Genomic DNA, 18,113 nt, shown 5'->3' with positions numbered 1-18,113 from the left:
CTGCTTTTGTGCTTTCTACCTTTTTTTTACCCACTCCCCACCCGCCCAAGAACACAGAAAGCTTTATTCATCCACACCATTCCAGAGAAAGGCAGGCTCACTTTAGTATGTTGTCATCTTGGGCTTCTACCGGTTTCTCTCTTAATCTGTTTCTGTTCATCCTCCTGCTTTTCCTCCTCAGCAGTTATCCTTCTCTCCTCTTCTGCCCGAGGTTTCAGGTAACCTTGATTGGTGGGGAGACCTGCACTGGCGGCACCATCTTGTCCATAACCTTCATGCAGGAAGCACAATTGCGGAGGATGCTGCAAGGGTACCTTTCTTACTTTTACTTATGGTTTTTCCTTTCTACTCTACCTTTAATATTTCTTGTTAGGTTACGGCTGGTTTAGTGGTAATGAACTTTTTAACTTTTGTTAGGCTGAGACTCTTTATCTTCCCTTCTATTTTAATGATAGCTCTGCTGGATAGAGTATTCTTGGCTGCAGATTTATCTCCCCAACACTTTAAATGCATCTTGCCACTCCCTTCTGGCCTGCAGTTTCTGCTGAAAAATCTGATAGGCTTATGGGGTTTCCCTTGTATGTAACTGTCCTCATTTCTCTTACTGCTTTTAAAATTCTGTTGCTACTTTTTGCCATCTTAATTACTATGTGTCTTGGTGTAGACCTGGGGTTGACTTTGTTGGGGGTATCTTTCTGCCTCTTGGGTCGGAATTTGTTTTCTTTCCCAGATTTGGGAGATTTTCAGCTATTATTTCTTCAAATAATTTTTCTGCTCCCTTTTTCTCTCTTTTGGGATCCCTATAATATGAATGCTGTACTTGATAGAGTCACTGAGTTCCCTAAACCTACTCTCATTTTGCATAATCTTTTTTTCCTCTCACCCTCTCAGCTTGTTTACTTTCCATTACTCTTTCTTCTAGGTCACTGATTTTTTGTTGTTGTTCTGCTTCCTCTAGTCTGCTATTTATTTTATCTGATGTATTTTTAATTTCAATTATTGTATTCATCTCTGATTAGTTCTTTATCTCTCTAACTGTCTCATTGATATCCTCCAATCTCTCTCTCTCTCTCTCTCTCTTTCAGGACTTGGGAGTATCTTTTTTTTTTAATTTTTATTTATTTATTAAAAAATATTTAATTTATTTATTTATCAGAGAGAGAGAGGGAAAGAGAGCGAACACAGGCAGACAGAATGGCAGGCAGAGGCAGAGGGAGAAGGAGGCTCCCTGCCGAGCAAGGAGCCCGATGTGGGACTCGATCCCAGGATGCTGGGATCATGACCTGAGCCGAAGGCAGCTGCTTAACCAACTGAGCCACCCAGGCGTCCCTAATTTTTATTTTTATTAGAGAGAGCGAGATCACAAGTAGGCAGAGAGGCAGGCAGAGAGAGAAAGGGGGAAGCAGGCTCCCTGCTGAGCAGAGAGACTGATGCCGGGCTTGATCCCAGGACCCTGAGATCATGACATGAGCCACCCAGATGCCCCTTCGGAGTATCTTTTATGATCATTACTTTAAATTCTCTGAGATACTAATTTCCATTTCACTTAGGTCTCTTTGTTTGTCTGTTTGTTTGTTTTTTGGTCTTATTCTTTTATGATCCCCTCCTCCATCTCATTTTGTCTAACTCTGTGTTTCTCTATGTGTTACCTGAAAGTAGTGGGTAGCAAGCTCAGTTTAAAAAGGTGTATGCATCCTCCACAGAAGGTAACCAGCCGCTGCCAGGATCGAGACCCCGCAGAATGTACATTAGGGAGACACAGTGTTCACAGGGTTTGTTTCAGTCTTCCGAAGGGGGCAGGACTAAAGTGCTGGCACTGAGGCAGGCCCAGCTGGAGGTATGGGGGGTGTGGGGGTGCTGTGTAAGCAAGTTAGGTAATGAATGCTGGCACCTTGCCGGTTACTGCAGGTGGCTATGTGTTTATGCTTGGGGACTGGGGAGGAAAATGGCACCTGCCACATTTCTTATTCCTGAAAAAGTCACTCAGTGATCCCTGCGCTGCCTTTCTGAACAAATGCACTCTGAGACTAGTGAATAAGTCTCCTTCCTGTATGCCCCAGGCATTTTTCAAACTGCTCCTTCTATACTGACTCTCTGTGAACTATTTTTAATACTTTCTCTTTAACCGTGGCGACCCAGGTTCTTTCACAGTCTGGGCTCTCCCAGGCCCAAGCCTGCTGACTTTTAAAGTCCCAGGCTTTAAGTCCTGCATGTTGTAAGAACTCACACAGTTCTTTGATTTTCAAAGCCAAATGCTATGTGGATTTGGCTTCCCCATGAGGCTCCCTTGTGTGAGGGTCTGTTTCTTCCATTAAAAATATATATATATATATTTAATTTCAATGTAATTAGCAAAGTGTATTATCATTTTCAGAGATAAAATTCAAGGGGCGCCTGTGTGGCTCGGTTGGTTAAACATCTGCCTTTGGCTCAAGTCATAATCCTGGGTCCTGGGATCAAGCCCTGCATGGGGCTCCCTGATCAGTGGGGATCTTCTTCTCCCCTGCCTGCCACTCCCCCTGCTTGTGCTTGCTCTCTCTCTCCCTCCCTCTCTCCCTGCCACCATGTCAAACAAATAAGTAAAATATTAAAAAAAAAAAGAGGTAGAATTCAGTGATTCATCAGTTATATACAATACCCAGTGCTCATTATTTCAAGTGTCCTTCTTAGTGCCCACTATCCAGTTATCCCATCCCTCCACCCACCTCCCCTCTAGCAACCTTCAGTTTGTTCCCTAAGAGTCTCTTATGGTTTGCCTCCCTCTCTGATTTTTGTCTTATTTTTCCCTCCCTTCCCCTATGTTCCTCTGTTTTGTGTCTTAAATTCCACATATGAGTGAAATCTTACAGTATTTTTCTTCCTATGATTGACTTATATTGCTTAGCATAGTACTCTCTAGTTCCATCCACATCATTGCAAATGGCAAGATTTCATTCTTTTTGATGGCTGAGTAATATTCCTGTGTGTATGTGTATGTGCATGCACATATGTGTGTATGTATACAGTGTGTGTGTGTGTGTGTGTACACATTGTGTGTGTATGTGCATACGTATATACACATACCACATCTTTATCCATTCATCTGTTGATGGGCATCTGTGCTCTTTCCATAGTTTGGCTATTGTGAACATTGCTGCTATAAACATTAGGGTGCATCTGCCCCTTCAAATCATATTTTTGTATCCTTTGCAATTACTGGGTCATAGGGTAGTTCTATTTTCAACTTTTTGAAGAATCTCCATAGTTTTTGCCAGAGTGGTTGCTCAGCTTGCATTCCCACTAACAGTGTAGGAGGGTTCCCCTTTCTCCATATCCTTGCCAACATTCGTTATTTCCCGAGTGGTTATTTTAGCCATTCTGACTGGTATGAGATGTTATCTCATTGTGATTTTTGATTTGTGTTTCCCTGATGCTGAGTGAGGAACATTTTTTCATTTGTCTGTTGGCCGTTTGGGTGTCTTTTTGGAGAAATGTCTGTCCATGACTTCTGCCCATTTCTTGACTGGGTTGTTTGGTTTTTTGGGTGTTGAGTTTGATAAGTTCTTTGTAGATTTTGAATACTAGCCCTTTATCTGACAAGATGTTTGCAGATATCACCTTCTATTCCACAGGTTTCCTTTAAGTTGTTAACTATTCCTTTTGCTGTGCAAAAGCTTTTTATCTTGATGAAGTCCCAATAGTTCATTTTTGCCTTTGTTTCCCTTGCCTTTGCAGACATGTCTAGCAAGAAGTTGCTGCAGCCAAAGTCATAGAGGTTGCTGCCTGTGTTCTCCTCTAGGATTTTGATGGATTACTATCTCATATTTAGCTCTTTCATCCACAGTGAGTCTGTTTTTGTATATGGTGTAAGGAAATAGTCCAGTTTCATTTTTCTGGATGTGGCTGCCCAATTTTCCCAACACCACTTGTTGGAGAGACCGTCTTTTTTTCCAGTGGATATTCTTTCCTGCTTTGTTGAAGATTAATTGACCACAGAGCTGAGGGCCCATTTCTGGATTTATCCTGTTCCATTGATCTGTGTGTTTGTTTTTGTGCCAGTACCATACTGTCTTGATAATTATAGCTTTGTCATACAGCTTGAAGTCCAGGATTGTGATGCTTCTATCTTTGATTTTCTTTTTCAGGATTGCTTTGGCTTTTGGGGTCTCTACTGGTTTTAGGATTGTTTTTTTCCAGCTCTGTGAAAAAAGTTGATATTTTGATAAGGATTGTACTGAATGAATAGATTGCTCTGGGTAGGCTAGACATCTTAACAATATTTTTTCTTCCAGTCTATGAGCATGGAATGTTTTTCCATTTCTTCCTGTCTTTCTCAATTTCTTTCATGAATGTTCTATAGTTTTCAGGGTCCAGATCCTTATCTCTTTGGTTAGGTTTATTCCTAGGTATGGTTTTTGGTGCAATTGTGAATGGGATTGATTCTTTGATTTCTTTCTTCTGCCTCATTGTTAGTGTAAAGAAATGCAACTGACTTCTGTGCACTGAGGGTCTGTTTCTTTCCTTTCTCTGTGCCTGTCGCTCCCTCCCTCCAGTGGACGGACTTGAGAGTCTGATGTGTTCCTGCCCTTCCTACCATCTTCATTGTGGCCTCTTCTCTGCATTTAGCTGTGGAGTTTATTCTTGCAGTCTTTGGGTCATTTACACTGATGTGAATGTTATCCAGTTGCATCTGTGGGACATGAAGTGAACTTAGGATATTTTAGCAATTCTCTTCCAAATTTATGAGCACAAAGAATTCTTTACGTGTATTTGTATTGTCTTTGATTTGTTACCAAAGTCTTGTAGTCCTCAGAGTAGGGATCTTTTTACCTCTTTGGTTAAGTTTATACCAAAGTGTTTTATAGTTGATGCTATTGTAAATGGGATCATTTTCTTTTTCATGTAATTCATTGTTAGTGTATAGAAATGCTATAGCAACACTGGTTGAGTGTCTGGCTCTTGGTTTTTGGCTCAGGTCATGATCTCTTGTGTCATGAAATTGAGCCCAGCCTTGGGCTCCACACTCAGTGGGGAGTCTGCTTGAGATTCCCACCCTTTGTCCCTTTCCATACTTGTGTGCATGTACTCTCTCTCTACATAAATCTTTTAAAAAATGCAATTGCTTCCCATGTTAGTTTTGCAATCCTATAACTTTACTGAATTTTTTTAATTAGAGGTAACCATTTTTTTCCCCTGGGGTCTTAATGATTTTCTATGTAAAAAATCACGTCATCTGCAAGTAGAGAGAGTTTTAGTTTTTCCTTTCCAATTCTGGTGCAGTTTATTTATTTTATTGCCTAATTGCTGTGGCTAGGACTTGCAGTACTATCTTGAATAAAAATAGAGTGAGTACTTTTGTCTTGTTCTTGATTTTAGAGGAAGAGCTTTCAACTTTTATCACTAAGTATGATGGTAGGTATGGGCTTGTCATTTGTGGCCTTTATCACGTTGAGGTAAAATCCTACTATTCCCAGTTTGTTGAGCTTTTATCCTAAATGGGTTTTAATTTTGTCAAATGATTATTTTTCTGTGTGTGTTGAGATGATCATATGATTTTTCCCTTTCTGTTTATGTGATGTGCTGCACTATTTGCAGAGGTTAAACTGTCCTTGCATCCCAGGGATAAATGTCACTTGAGCATGGTGAATAATCCTTTAAAAGTGCTGCTGAATTCAGTTTGCTAGTATTTGAGAATTTTTGTTTTTATATCAATGAGGAATATGAGCCTATAATTTTCTTTTTGGTAGTGTGTTTTTTGGCTTTGGAATCAGTGTAATGTTCTGGTAAAATAAGTTTAAGACCGTCTCCTTCTTGTCTTTGTTTTATTTTTTGTTTTTGTTTTTTGAAGACTTTGAGAATTGGCATTAATTCTTCAAATGTTAGTTAAGATCCACCAGGGATGTCATTCTGGGTTTTCTTTTTTGGGATATTTTATTTATTTATTTTTATTATTTTTTTAAGATCTTAATTTTATTTATTTATTTTTTCCCCAGTGTTCCAAGATCCATTGTTTATGCACCACACCCCATACTCCATGCAATACACACCCTCCTTAATATCCACCACCAGGCTCACCCATCCATCCACCCCCTCTTCCAAAACCCTCAGTTTGTTTCTCAGAGTCCAGAGTCTCTCATGTTTTGTCTTCCCCTCTGATTTCCCCCAGTTCACTTTTTCTTTCCTTCTCCTAATGTCCTCCATATTATTCCTTATGCTCCGCAAGTAAGTGAAACTGTATGATACTTGACTTTCTCTGTTTGACTTATTTCACTCAGCACAATCTCTTCCAGTCCCGTCCATGCTTATATAAAAGTTGGGTATTCATCCTTTTTGATGGAGGCATAATACTCCATAGTATATATGGACCACATCTTCCTTATCCATTCATCCTTTGAAGGGCTTCTTGGTTCTTTCCACAGTTTGGCGACTGTGGCCATTGCTGCTACGAACATTGGGCTACAGATGGCCCTTTTTTCACTACATCTGTATTTTTGAGCTAAATACCCAGTAGTGCAATTGCAGGGTCATTGGGTATTTCTATTTTTTGGGATATTTTAAAATCATTCAGTCCCTTTACCGATAATTGGTCCGTTTAGGTTTTTTTTTTCCCCCTTCATGATTCAATTTAGGTTGTATGTTTTTAAGAATTTTTCTGTTCTAGGTTGTCCAGTTTATTGGCATATATTATTCACAGTAGCCTCTTTTAGTTGTAATGTTTTCTTTCTCATTTTGAATTTTATTGGTTTGGGTCTGCTCCCCTTTTTCCTTGGTTAGTCTAGCTAAAGTTTGCCCAATTCTGTTTCAAAGAATCAATTCTTAATTTTATTTTTCTATTGTCTTCCTCTTCTTATTTTATTTATTTCTGCTATAATCTTTATTTCTTCCTTCCAACTTTTGAGTTCATTTTTTTCTTGTTTTAGTTCCTGAGGGCACAGTTAGGTTGCACATTTGAGGTCTTTCTTTTTTCTTAACATAGATGTTTATTCCTATGAACTTCCCACTTAGATGTGCTTTGCTACATACCATAAGTTTTGGTATAGTATGTTTCCATTTTTGTTTATCTCAAAACACTTCTTATTTCCCCTCTTTTTTCTTCATTCATTGGTTGTTCAAGAGCTTGTTTAGTTTCCATGTATTTTTTAATTTCCTAGTTTCTTTCTTGTTATTTGTAGTTTCATATGAAGGTAGTCAGAAGATTCTTGGTATGATTTCAGTCTTCTTGAATTTGTTTGTGGCCTAACATAGAGTCCTAGAAAATGTTCCATGTGTGCTTGCGAGTAACAGGTATTCTGTTGTTTTTGAATAGAATATTCTATATGTGGCTAGTAGGTTTATTTAGTCTATAATGTTCAAATCCACTGTTTCTGTTGGTTCTCTGGATGATCCGCTCATAATTGGGAGATGGGTATTAAAGTCTCTAACTATTGTTGTATTCCTGTTTATTTCTTTTTTTTATTTTAAAAAAGATTTTATTTGTTTATTTGACAGACAGATCACAAGTAGACAGAGAGGCAGGCAGAGAGAGAGGGGAAGAAGCAGGCTCCCTGCTGAGCAGAGAGCCTGATGTGGGGCTCGATCCCAGGACCCTGAGATCATGACCTGAGCTGAAGGCAGAGGCTTTAACCTACTGAGCCACCCCAGTGCCCCATATTCCTGTTTATTTCTAAGGTGTGTTTTGGCAGTGTTAACTTTTGCTTTATTTTTGGGTGCTCTGATGTTGGGTACATAAATATTTACAAATGTTCTACCATCTTGGTGGATTGACCCCTTTATTGTTATATAATGACCTTCATTGTCTCTCTCTCTCTCTCTTTTTTTTAAACCCTCTTTTGGTTTAACATCTGTTTTGTCTGATACAAGTATAGTTGTCCCTGCTTTTTGTTGTTGTTACTTTTGTTTGAAATATCTTTTTAAGTGCCTTCACTCTCAGTCTATGTGTTTAAAAGACTAAAATAAGTCTTTTGTAGGTTGCATATCATTGTACCCTTTAAAATAAAATCCAGGGGCACCTGGGTGGCTCAGTGGGTTAAAACCTCTGCCTTTGGCTTGGGTCATGATCCCAGGGTCCTGGGATCGAGCCCCTAATCGGGCTTTCTGCCGAGCAGAGAGCCCTCTTCCTCCTCTCTCTGCCTGCCTCTCTGCCTACTTGTGATTTCTGGCTGTCAAATAAATAAATAAATAAATCTTTAAAATAAAATCCACTCAGCCATTCTTTGACTTTTGGGAAATTTAAACCATTTGTATTTAAAGTAATTTTTGAGAGGTGTGAAATTATTGTTACCATTTTATTTTGTTTGGCTTATAGATCTGTTGTGCCCTTCCCCCCCTGTTGTATTGTTTTTGTGTTTTGATGTCTTGTGGTATCCATATACTTTGACTTCATCATGTTCTTTTGTGTAATTACCATAGGTCTTCCAGTGTGGTTACCATTAGGCTTACAGAAAATACCTTAAAATTGTAAAACCTCCCAACAACTTTCCTTCAGTAGAATTCCAAAACTTTACACTTTTATTTCTCTCACATTTTAGGTTTTATGTTCAAATTACCTATTTCTTATATTGTGTAACTAATAAAGGTTAATGTAGATATGGATGTTTAACTTTTAAACTAGACTTGTAAATGAATTATGGATCACCAATATTCTATAACAGAATCTAACTTTGAATATATATTTACCATTACAAATGAATTTTATACTCCTTTCTTAGGGTTTTACCTTTTACTTCAAGTCAGAGAAATCCTTTTAGCATTTCTTGTAAGGCAGGTCTCATTGTCCTAAATTCCTTCAGCTTTTGTTTGTTTGAAAAAGCTTTTATCTCTCATTCATCTCTGAAGGACAGCTTTGCTGGGTATAGAATTCTTGGTTCTAAAATCAGTCAAAAGTCAAAGACAAAATTTTAAAAGCTGCAAGAGAAAAGAGAAATTAGATAAAAGGGAACCCCATAACACTATCAGCAGATTTTTCAACAAAATGTTGCAGGCCAGGAGAGAATTAGATGATATATTGAAAATATTCAAAGAAAAAAATTCTGAATGATTATAATAAATCTTGCTTTACACCTATTTGGATTCAAACTATTTGGGATATTTTGGAGCCTCATGGAGATGGATGTTTATCTCTCCCCTCAGGTTTGGGCAATTTTCAGTCATCATTGCTCTCTATATACACCCTCTGTCCCTTTCTCTTCTGAAATTCCCGTGATATGGGTATTATTTATTTTGATTATATATCATAAGTCCCATAGGCTTTCATCACTTTTTTTTCATTTTTTAAAAAAGTATTTATTTGATAGAGAAAGAGTGAGTATAAGCAGGGGGAGTGACAGGCAGAGGGAAAGAGAAAAGCAGGCTCCCAGAGGAGCAGGAAGCCCAGTGTGGGGCTGGATTCTAGGGTCCTGAGATCATGACCTGAGCCAAAGGCAGATGCTTAACTGATTGAGCTACCCATGTGCCATCATTTTTGGTTTTTTTATTCTACTAACTGGGTAATTTCAAATTTCCTGTCTTCTAGATCAAGGATTCTTTTGTGTGGTCAAGTCTCCTTTTGAAGCTCTCTATTGAATCCTTTATTTTAGTCTTTTTTTTTTCAGCCTTAGAATTTGATTTGTTTTTGTTTCTGTTTTCTATTTCTTGAACTACTGAATTTATTCACATACAGTTTTCCTAATTTCATTTTGTTATTGGTGTGTTTTGTAGTTCACTAGACTTTTCTTTCAGTAGACTTCTTTAAAAGAACTATTTTATGGTTTCACTTATTTGTGGAGCACAACAAATATCATGGAGGACAAGGGGTCTTAGAAAGGAGAAGGGAGTTGGGGTAAATTGGAAGGGGAGGTGAATCATGAGAGACTATGGACTCTGAAAAACAACTGAGGGGTTTGAAGGGGCGGGGGGGGGTTGGGGTACCAGGTGGTGGGTATTATAGAGGGCACAGATTACATGGAGCACTGGATGTGGTAAAAAAATAATGAATACTGTTTTTCTGAAAATAAATAAATTAATTTAATTAAAAAAAAAGAACTATTTTGAACTTTTAAAAAAGATTTATTTTAGAGGGAGAGGAAGAGAAGGAGAATGCATGAGTAGGGGGGGACAGAGGGAGAGAGAATCTCAAGAAGACTCTGCGCTGAGTGTAGAGCCCATTTCGGGGCTTGATCCCATGATCCTGGGATCCCGACCTGAGCTGAAACTAAGAGTCAGATGTTTACCTGACTGAGCCACCCACGTGCCTCAAACTATTTTGAATTATTATCTGATCCGTTATTGAGGCTGTCCTGGTTTCCTTTGGTGGCTTCATGTTTACCAGAGTTTTCCATGATATTTGTTTGATATATTTGTCTGTGCACATTTGAGTAAGTGTCTCCTCTTCCAGATTTTACATATTTGCTTTGGCAGGGAACTTTCTTCACCATTCTGATCTGTTTGAGTTTCTGGGCATGTCTGACTGTAATGTCTTTATAGGTGAGGATTTCACTTGTGGTCTGTTTTTTGACAAGGCCACTGCCCAAGCTCAAAGGTTGGGCTGTGTGTGTTGTTGGCTGAGAACTGTTGGCGACTACTGCTGGCTTGTTGGCTTGTTTCCCTGCCTAAATGAGGCTATAGGATGTTATCTGGGTTCTCTAGTCAGGCTTACCAAATGGGTGCGATTGGGTAATATACTCAGTAGTGGGTGGGGCTATGAATTAGCTTCTCTGCATTGCTGGGGCAGTAGGATGGGTCTGAGGATCTGTGTGCTTGGTTTTTGGGGACCCAAATCAGACAAGACTGTGCACTGAATTTGCTGATAAGACAGAGCCCCTGGTTTTGCTCAGCAGATGGCAAAGTCGGTATTCTGTGTTTAAGGCCTCTGTAAAGAGTGCTGTTGGATGGGAATGTAGCTCCCTGTGTACTCTGGTTAGGTTCTCTGTTCAGGTAGGCTGAAGACTATTCACCAAATGACTGAGCTACAGATTAGTTTCCCTGCCCAGGTACAGCAAGAAAACTAGTTCCAAGGCTGCAAAGACTCTTTGTGGTCTTGATTCTAGGTGTGCTGTCCCTAATTCTCCTGGTCTAATGGGGCGCCTGGCTTTGTTCTGGAGACCATGAGTCCTGGCTGCTGGACTTTCTGTTTCAGTGTTGCTGGATCACATAGCTTTGCTGGCGTTCTGGCCAGGCTTTCTGTGTGGGTGGGTCTGGATGCTTCATAGAGGTGTAGATAGGGCTACAATTTAGCTCTGGCAGGGTTCAGGGCTGGGGAGGGACTGGGGGGCAGATCCAAGCAGTTTTCAAGAATTTCCAAGTATGAGGCTTTGTGGTTGGGAGGGATCAGGAGCTATACTCAAGCAGTGGGTAAGGTTCTGAATTAGCTCACCTATCTGGTCCAAGCAGGATAGCTGGCTTCAAGGCCAGCAAGGCTCTTTATGCTTGAGCAGGACAGGAGCACCTAGTAGTGGGTGAGGATATGATTTCACTCCTCTGCCTACGGGGGCTTGTGGGGGGTGGGGTCAGCACACAGACTTCATAGCTCTTGATTTAAGATGCCAAATCAGGCAGACCTATGCCCTGCTGAGGTCCCTGTCAGACTTTGCTACCGTTTTGGCTCTGCACATCAGCAGAGGTGCTGGATGGGACATCCATTTGGGCACGGTAGGAAGTTGGTCTGCCAAGATTTGAGTGCTGGTTGCTGCAGGTCCCTTCCCCTTTCTACTTCACAGTCATATTACCAGTGGTCAGTGCTTGCACATTCTCTTGAAATCCCTGTGGTATGAGACCAGAGTGGGGGTTCCCAAGAATGAGCCCACAATGTAGGGGAGGGCAGATCTTCATGCTGGGTTTTTTTTTCCTACTGGAGGAAATGTAGGCTCTGGGGAGACCTCTTGATGTGTGTTGCAGTGGTCTGGGGAAGGGACAATGCAATCAGCATGTAAACACCTTTCTTACCCTTCTAATGTTGTCCATCTTGGTCTTGGGTGCAGGAGGATGCTTTAGCCTCACCCCCACTTTCTAGATGGTGTCTCTTCTACAAATAGTTGTTAGTTGTTTTCCCTGTGATAAGCAGCAAAGTCAGGAATGATTTAAGTCTCTGTGTTGGTGATGTTCCTTTTGTATGATCCTCCTCCTCTTTTTTTTTGTTTTTTTGTTTTTGTTTTTTAAAGGTTTTATTTATTTGTCGGAGAGGGAGGGCACAAGCAGGGCGGTGGCAGGTAGAGGGAGAGGCAGGCTCCCCACTGCACAAGGAGCCTGATGCAGCACTCGATCCCAGGACTCTGGGATCATGACCTGAGTCGAAGACAGATGCTTAACTGACTCGGCCACCCAGCTCTCCCTTGTACGATCCTTCTAATGTATTTTTGAATTTGGTTTGCTACTATCTTGTTGAGGAATTCTGTATTTTCATCTGAAGTATTGATGCATAATTTTCTTGTATTCTTGTCTGGTTTCAGTATCAGGGTAATACCAACTTATAAAATGAGTTTGGAAGTGTTCCTTCCTCTTCTATTTTTGGAGTTTGAGGAAGATTGCTGCTATTTTTAAGTGTTTGGTACAATTTACCAATGACATTATTTTGGCTTGGACTTTTGTCTATTGGGAGGTTTTTGCTTACTGATTCAGTCTCCTTACTCTCATTCATGGTCTGTTAAAATTTTCTACTTCTTGTTACAGTCTTTGTTCGTTGTACGTTTCCAGGATTTGAACCATTTCTTTTAGGTTGTTCAATTTGTTGGCTTATAATTGTTCACAGTTGCCTCTTGTGATCCTTTGTATGTCTGTGGTATCAGTTGTAACATCCCCTCTTTCATTTCTCATTTTGAGTCCTTGGTCTTTCTCTTGGTGAGTCTAGCTAAAGGTAGCCTATTTTGTTTAACTATTTATTTTTTTAAAAAAACCAGCTCTTAGTTTAATACATTTTAATGGGTTTTTTTTGTTTGTTTGTTTCTATAGCATTTATTTCTGCTCTGATCTTTATTTTCTTTTTTCTACTAATGTTGGGCTTGATTTTTCTTTTCCTAGTTCCTTGTGGTATAAAAGTTTATTTGACATCTTTCTTATTTCTTAATGTAGGCATTTATTGCCATGACCTTCCCTCTCAGAACTGCTTTCACTGTGTCTTTAAGTCTTGGCATATTTTCAATTTCATATGTTTGAAGGTATTTTTTGATTTCTTAGAATTCTAATGTGGCCTATTGGTTGTTCAGTAGCCTGTTTAATTTCCAGATTTGGGAATTTAATTTTCTTCTTGTAATTGATTCTAGTTTCATACCACTGAGGTTGGAAAAGGTGCTTGATGTAATTTCAGTCTTTTTAAAATTTATTAAGATTTGTTTTGTGGCCTAAACTGTGACCTGTTCAGAAGAATGTTTCATGTGTTCTTTAGTAGAATGTATATTCTGTTGCTTTAAGATGGAATGTTCTGTATGTCTGTTAAGTCCATTTGGTCTAAAGTGACATTTAAGGCCAATGTTTTCTGATTTATTTTCTCTGGATGATATATCCATTGATGAAAGTGAGGTATTAAAGTCCCCAGTCATTAATGTGCTGCTGACTTTTTCTCCCTCTATGTCTGTTAATATTTGCTTTGTATGTTTAGATGCTCCACTGTTTTGTGCAGAAATACAAATGTTAGATCTTGTTTGATATACCCCTTTTTCATTGTATAATGACTTTCTTTTGTCTCTCATTAGTCTTTTTCTAAAGTCTTAGTCTAGTTAGAAGTATAGCTACTCTAGCTTTCTTTTGGTTTTCATTAGCTTGGAATATCTTTTTCTATTCTTGCATTGTCTGTGTGTGTCTTTACATCTGAAGTGAGTTTCTCATGGACACTGTATAGATGGGATTTTTAAAAATTATTATTCATTCAGCCATTCTGTCTTTTGGTCAGAGAATTTAGTCTGTTTATATGTAAAGTAATTATTGATACCTGCTGGTGTCTTGGTAATTGTTTTTTGGCTGTTTTGTAATTCCTTTTTCTCATGCTCTCTTCCTTTGTGATTTGATGATTTTCTGTAACATTATACTTAGATTCCTTTAACTTTTTTCTGTCTACTGTAGGTTTTTGTTCTGGTTACCCTGAGGTTTATATAAAATGATTTATAGTTTAAGTTTCAAGCCCCTGGGTGGCTCAGTCAGTTAAGCATCTGCCTTTGGCTAACTAAAGTCATGATCCTGGAGTGCCTTCTCCATGGGAAGTCTGCTTCTCCCTCTGACCCTCCCTCACTTGCCATGCTCTCATTCACTCACTCTCTCTCCCTCAAATAAAATCTTAAAAAAAAAAAAAAAAGTTTGAAGGGGTGCCTGGGTGGCTCAGTGGGTTCAGCTTCTGCCTTCAGCTCAGGTCATGATCTCAGGGTCCTGAGATTGAGCCCCACATCAGGCTCTCTGCTCAGTGGGAAGCCTGCTTCCCACTCTCTCTCTTCCTGCCTCTCTGCCTACTTGTGATCTCTCTCTCTCTGTCAAGTAAATAAATAAAATATTTTTTTAAAAAAAGTTTGAATACATTCTAAAGCTACACATATTTATTCCCTGCTGCCCCCATGTCTTATGGTTTTGATGTCACAATTTACATTTTTTAAATCCTGTGTATCTATTTATTATGGTTTTAGGGTTTTTAAAATTCCTTTTGTCTTTTAACCTTCCTACTAATTTATGTTATTAACCCACCATCTTTACAACATCAGTTTATTCTGAGTTCCCTATATTCACCCTTAACAATGAAATTTATACTTTCAGATGTTTGACTGTTACTAGTTAGTACCCTTTATTTCCCACTTAAAGAGGCTCTTTAACATTTTTTGTAAAGTCAGTCTAGTGGTAGTGAATTCCTTTTAGCTTTTGCTTACCTGGAAAACTTTATTTCTCCAGTTCTGAAGAATAGCTTTGCTGTGTAGAATATTCTTGTTTGGCGGGTCTTCTTTTTTTTAAATACTTTATTTACCTAAGTAATCTCTACCCTCACCATGGCGTTTGAACACATGACCCTGAGATCAAGAGTCACTTGCTCTTCCGACTGAGCCGGCCAGGCACCCTTGTTGGCAGTTTTCTTACTTTCAGCCCTTTGATAGTATCAGCCCTGCTGCCCACGTGAGCCAGGGGTGACCACAGGTCATTCCCCGGGAGGCAGCCACAAAAAGACAGGGCACTTGACATGTGCACAAGCTCCTTTCTGGGAGACACCGGTAGTCTGAAGCACACTGGGGAGAGTGTGAAGATAGCACCTTTCCTCCTGGGTCTTTGTAGAAGATTGTAGTCAACTCTTAGATGTGTGTTTAATTAGGCGCTGGTCCCTGAGGCTGAAGTTATAAAGTAATTGGCCTTTTTTGTAGAAACCCTGAGTACCTCAGTCTATTGCCTCCCCACTATGCTGTGGAGTGTAGCCGTGCAGAAGTCTTTATCAATGTGTGTAAGCCCCATGGGCCACCAGAGTCACGTGGTCAAGAGTTTTTCCCTGGGTGGCAGCCACAAAACGGGGGTGCCAGATGGGTACACAAGCTCCTTTCCAGTAGATACTGGTGAACTGGATGCAGGCAGAGAGAGAGGGCAAAGATAGCATCTACTGGCCTCTGTCTTTGGAGAGTATATGTGTGGTATATGAGAGTTTATGAGTATATGTGTGGTATGTGAGAGTTTATGTGTGGTAAATCAGATGCTTTAAGATAAGCTTTATATACAGAAAAACTGGTTGCTTTCCTGCCTCTGTGCTGTATTCTGGGGTGGGTGAATCCACAGGCTTTTAAGAACTGTTCCTCAGTTTGCTATAGCTTTGTGGGTCTTAGGGATGCAAGCCCTGTTTGTATTCAAAGCTGGATGTTTTGGGGGCTCACTTCTGAAGTGTAGGTCTTAAAAACTGGGATGTGGGATTCAAACCCTTCACTCCTCAATGAGAAACTCAGGGTTATTAATTTACTTCTGATTGTGGGTCTCTGTGCCAAAGCATTTATGAACAGATTGTGTCTTGGCCTTTCCTTACTGGTTTTGATGTGGGTTTTTTCTGGTTCACCCAATGTGAAGGAGTGGGTCAACGAGTTCTTAGGTTTCTTTCTGTAGAAACTGTTGCATATGTAGCTGTAGATTTGTTGTCTGTGGGAAGCGAGGAGTTCAGGATCCTTCCTGTGTTACCACCTTGAACTGGAACTTGTCATTTTTTAAAATAATTTTTTAATAAGATTTTATTTATTTGTCAGAGAGAACACAAGCAGAGGGAACATCAGGCAAAGGGAGAGGCAGGCTCCCTGCTGAGCAAGGAGCCCTATGTGGGACTTGATCCCAGGACCCTGGGATCATGACCTGAGCTGAAGGCAGACATTTAACCAACTGAGACACCCAGGCATCCCTAAATAATTTTTAAAATTTCTTAGATTTCTTAAATTTAAAAAAATCTTCTAAATCTTTTAAATCTTCTTCTAAATAATTCCTTGTGGTGAGTAGTTTCTATATGCCATTTTTGCCCACCCAACATCTATTACTTATTTTCTTTGGGGAAACACTTGTCTTCACCTTCGACTATCTGTTTCTGGCTCCAGGGATGGTCATGTGATACAGGCTTGGCCAATGAATGAATCTTATTCTTTTGCCCATAATGTCTGGTTCGGTGGTGGACATTTGCCTGAATCCAGGCCTGTCAGAGACAGTGACTCTGCTGGCAATGACTCTGCTCAGATTATTGGAAAAAAGCCCTTTTCTCCTGGACTTGAAATTAGTAGTATGTACTACTTTGATTATGCAATGGCTGAGAGTCACTTTGCCAACTCCCCAGGAGGGCCTTCCTGAGAATGAAGCCCATGCAGAAGAAAGCCAAGTATGTGTGAGAGACCCAGAGCCGTTATGACCTTGTATGAGCTCTAGGATAAGCACATCTCTGTCTGATGAAGTGAGAACTATCTTAGATTTTCCAATGACTTGAGCCAACATATTCTTCTTGTGGCTTAATCTGAATTGCTTTTTGCCACTTATAATTTTTAGAGATTTATGCCATCCTTGGATTTATTGCCATCCTCAATTTTTAGAAGGGGAAACCGAAACTCACAGTGATATTTCCAAAGTCAAACAGCCAAATAGGGTAGAGAATGTGGAGCTCCTTAGGGCCAGTGGAGTTGGAGCCAGATGGAGGCCTGCTTACTTATCACTTAGACCTTCCTCACTTACCATTTAGACCTTCTTCCAGTCCTGCTCTCAAGGCTGCCTCACCTCTAGTACCCCTGCAAACATGGACATTTACAAGGTCTATTTACAGAGCTCTGGTCAGGTGCTGAGAGCCTCTCCTATCCCTGCAGCAATTTCCAAGATTATTTTGAGTGAGCAAGGTTACTCTGACAATGAGTTAATCCTGCCCTCTTTACTGGGAGTTTGTTCAACATCCCTTGCCCCATCTTAGAGTCGGGCTGCTTATGACTTTTGACCTATACTTTCTGCACTCACCTTGGACATTACATAGACACATCCACAGTCCTCATGTTTTGATTTGATAACTTTCACTGTTCTTCCTGCAGGAGCCTAGCTGAAGGGTAGAGTTCCAGGAAATAGAAACCTCATTTTTTAAAAATCTTATTTTGCCAGTGGCAGGTCCAAAGATGAATGCCCCCTGCTCCACCGTATTTTATATCTTTCACCTAAGCATAACAAGTCCATAATCCATTGTTCTGCACCCATTTGCCATGATTATAGTAAGGACAGAGTGGCAAAGGAAGCATGATGGTGGCACCTCATTGCTGGAAATTGTCGCAGCCCATTTCCCATCAATAATTGTGTTCTAAATACAAGGACAAACCACCAGCCTGCTATGTATTTGCACCAAGGGACCAGGTTCCCCCGAGGAGGCCACTATTCATTGCCTATTGAGCACTTTCACCCTCTTCTTCGTTTATAAATGATTCCATTCAGGTCTTGCAGGAAGGATCTGAGTAGTCCCAGACAGGGTTTCTCAATCTTAAGACTACTGATCCCTTCCTTGGCGGGCTGCTGCTTTGTTGTGGAGGCTGTCTTGTACATGCTCGCAGCATCCCAGGCACTCCCCCTGCCCTAGTCAAACAATCAAAACTGTCTTTAGGCATTGCCACATGCCTCCTTTGGTGGCAAAATCTCTCCCAGTTGAGAAACTGCAGTTAACACAGAAGGGAATTTGACAGGATCCCTGGGAGAAGGGGCTACTTGGTCTAAGCTTG

The 18,113-nt window shown here is 40.1% G+C and overlaps 2 long non-coding RNA genes across 2 annotated transcripts in view; one reads left to right on the top strand and one right to left on the bottom strand.

Moving 5' to 3' along the window:
- The window catches only part of LOC116585516, a 75,418-nt gene that overhangs the window by 50,759 nt on the left and 6,546 nt on the right, over positions 1-18,113 (top strand). The gene's annotated exons all lie outside the window — the stretch shown is intronic.
- Positions 48-16,502, bottom strand: LOC116585518. The gene is made up of 3 exons (XR_004283678.1): positions 16,493-16,502; positions 4,047-4,049; positions 48-223 (listed from the first exon to the last, which is right to left on the bottom strand). It is a non-coding gene; the product is annotated as an uncharacterized LOC116585518 (long non-coding RNA).

Source organism: Mustela erminea, chromosome 3 (genome assembly GCF_009829155.1).
Source record: "Mustela erminea isolate mMusErm1 chromosome 3, mMusErm1.Pri, whole genome shotgun sequence".
Classification (NCBI taxonomy): Eukaryota; Metazoa; Chordata; class Mammalia; order Carnivora; family Mustelidae; genus Mustela; species Mustela erminea.
The sequence above is the reverse complement of the archived record's forward strand: the minus strand, read 5'-3'. Positions and strand labels throughout refer to the sequence as shown.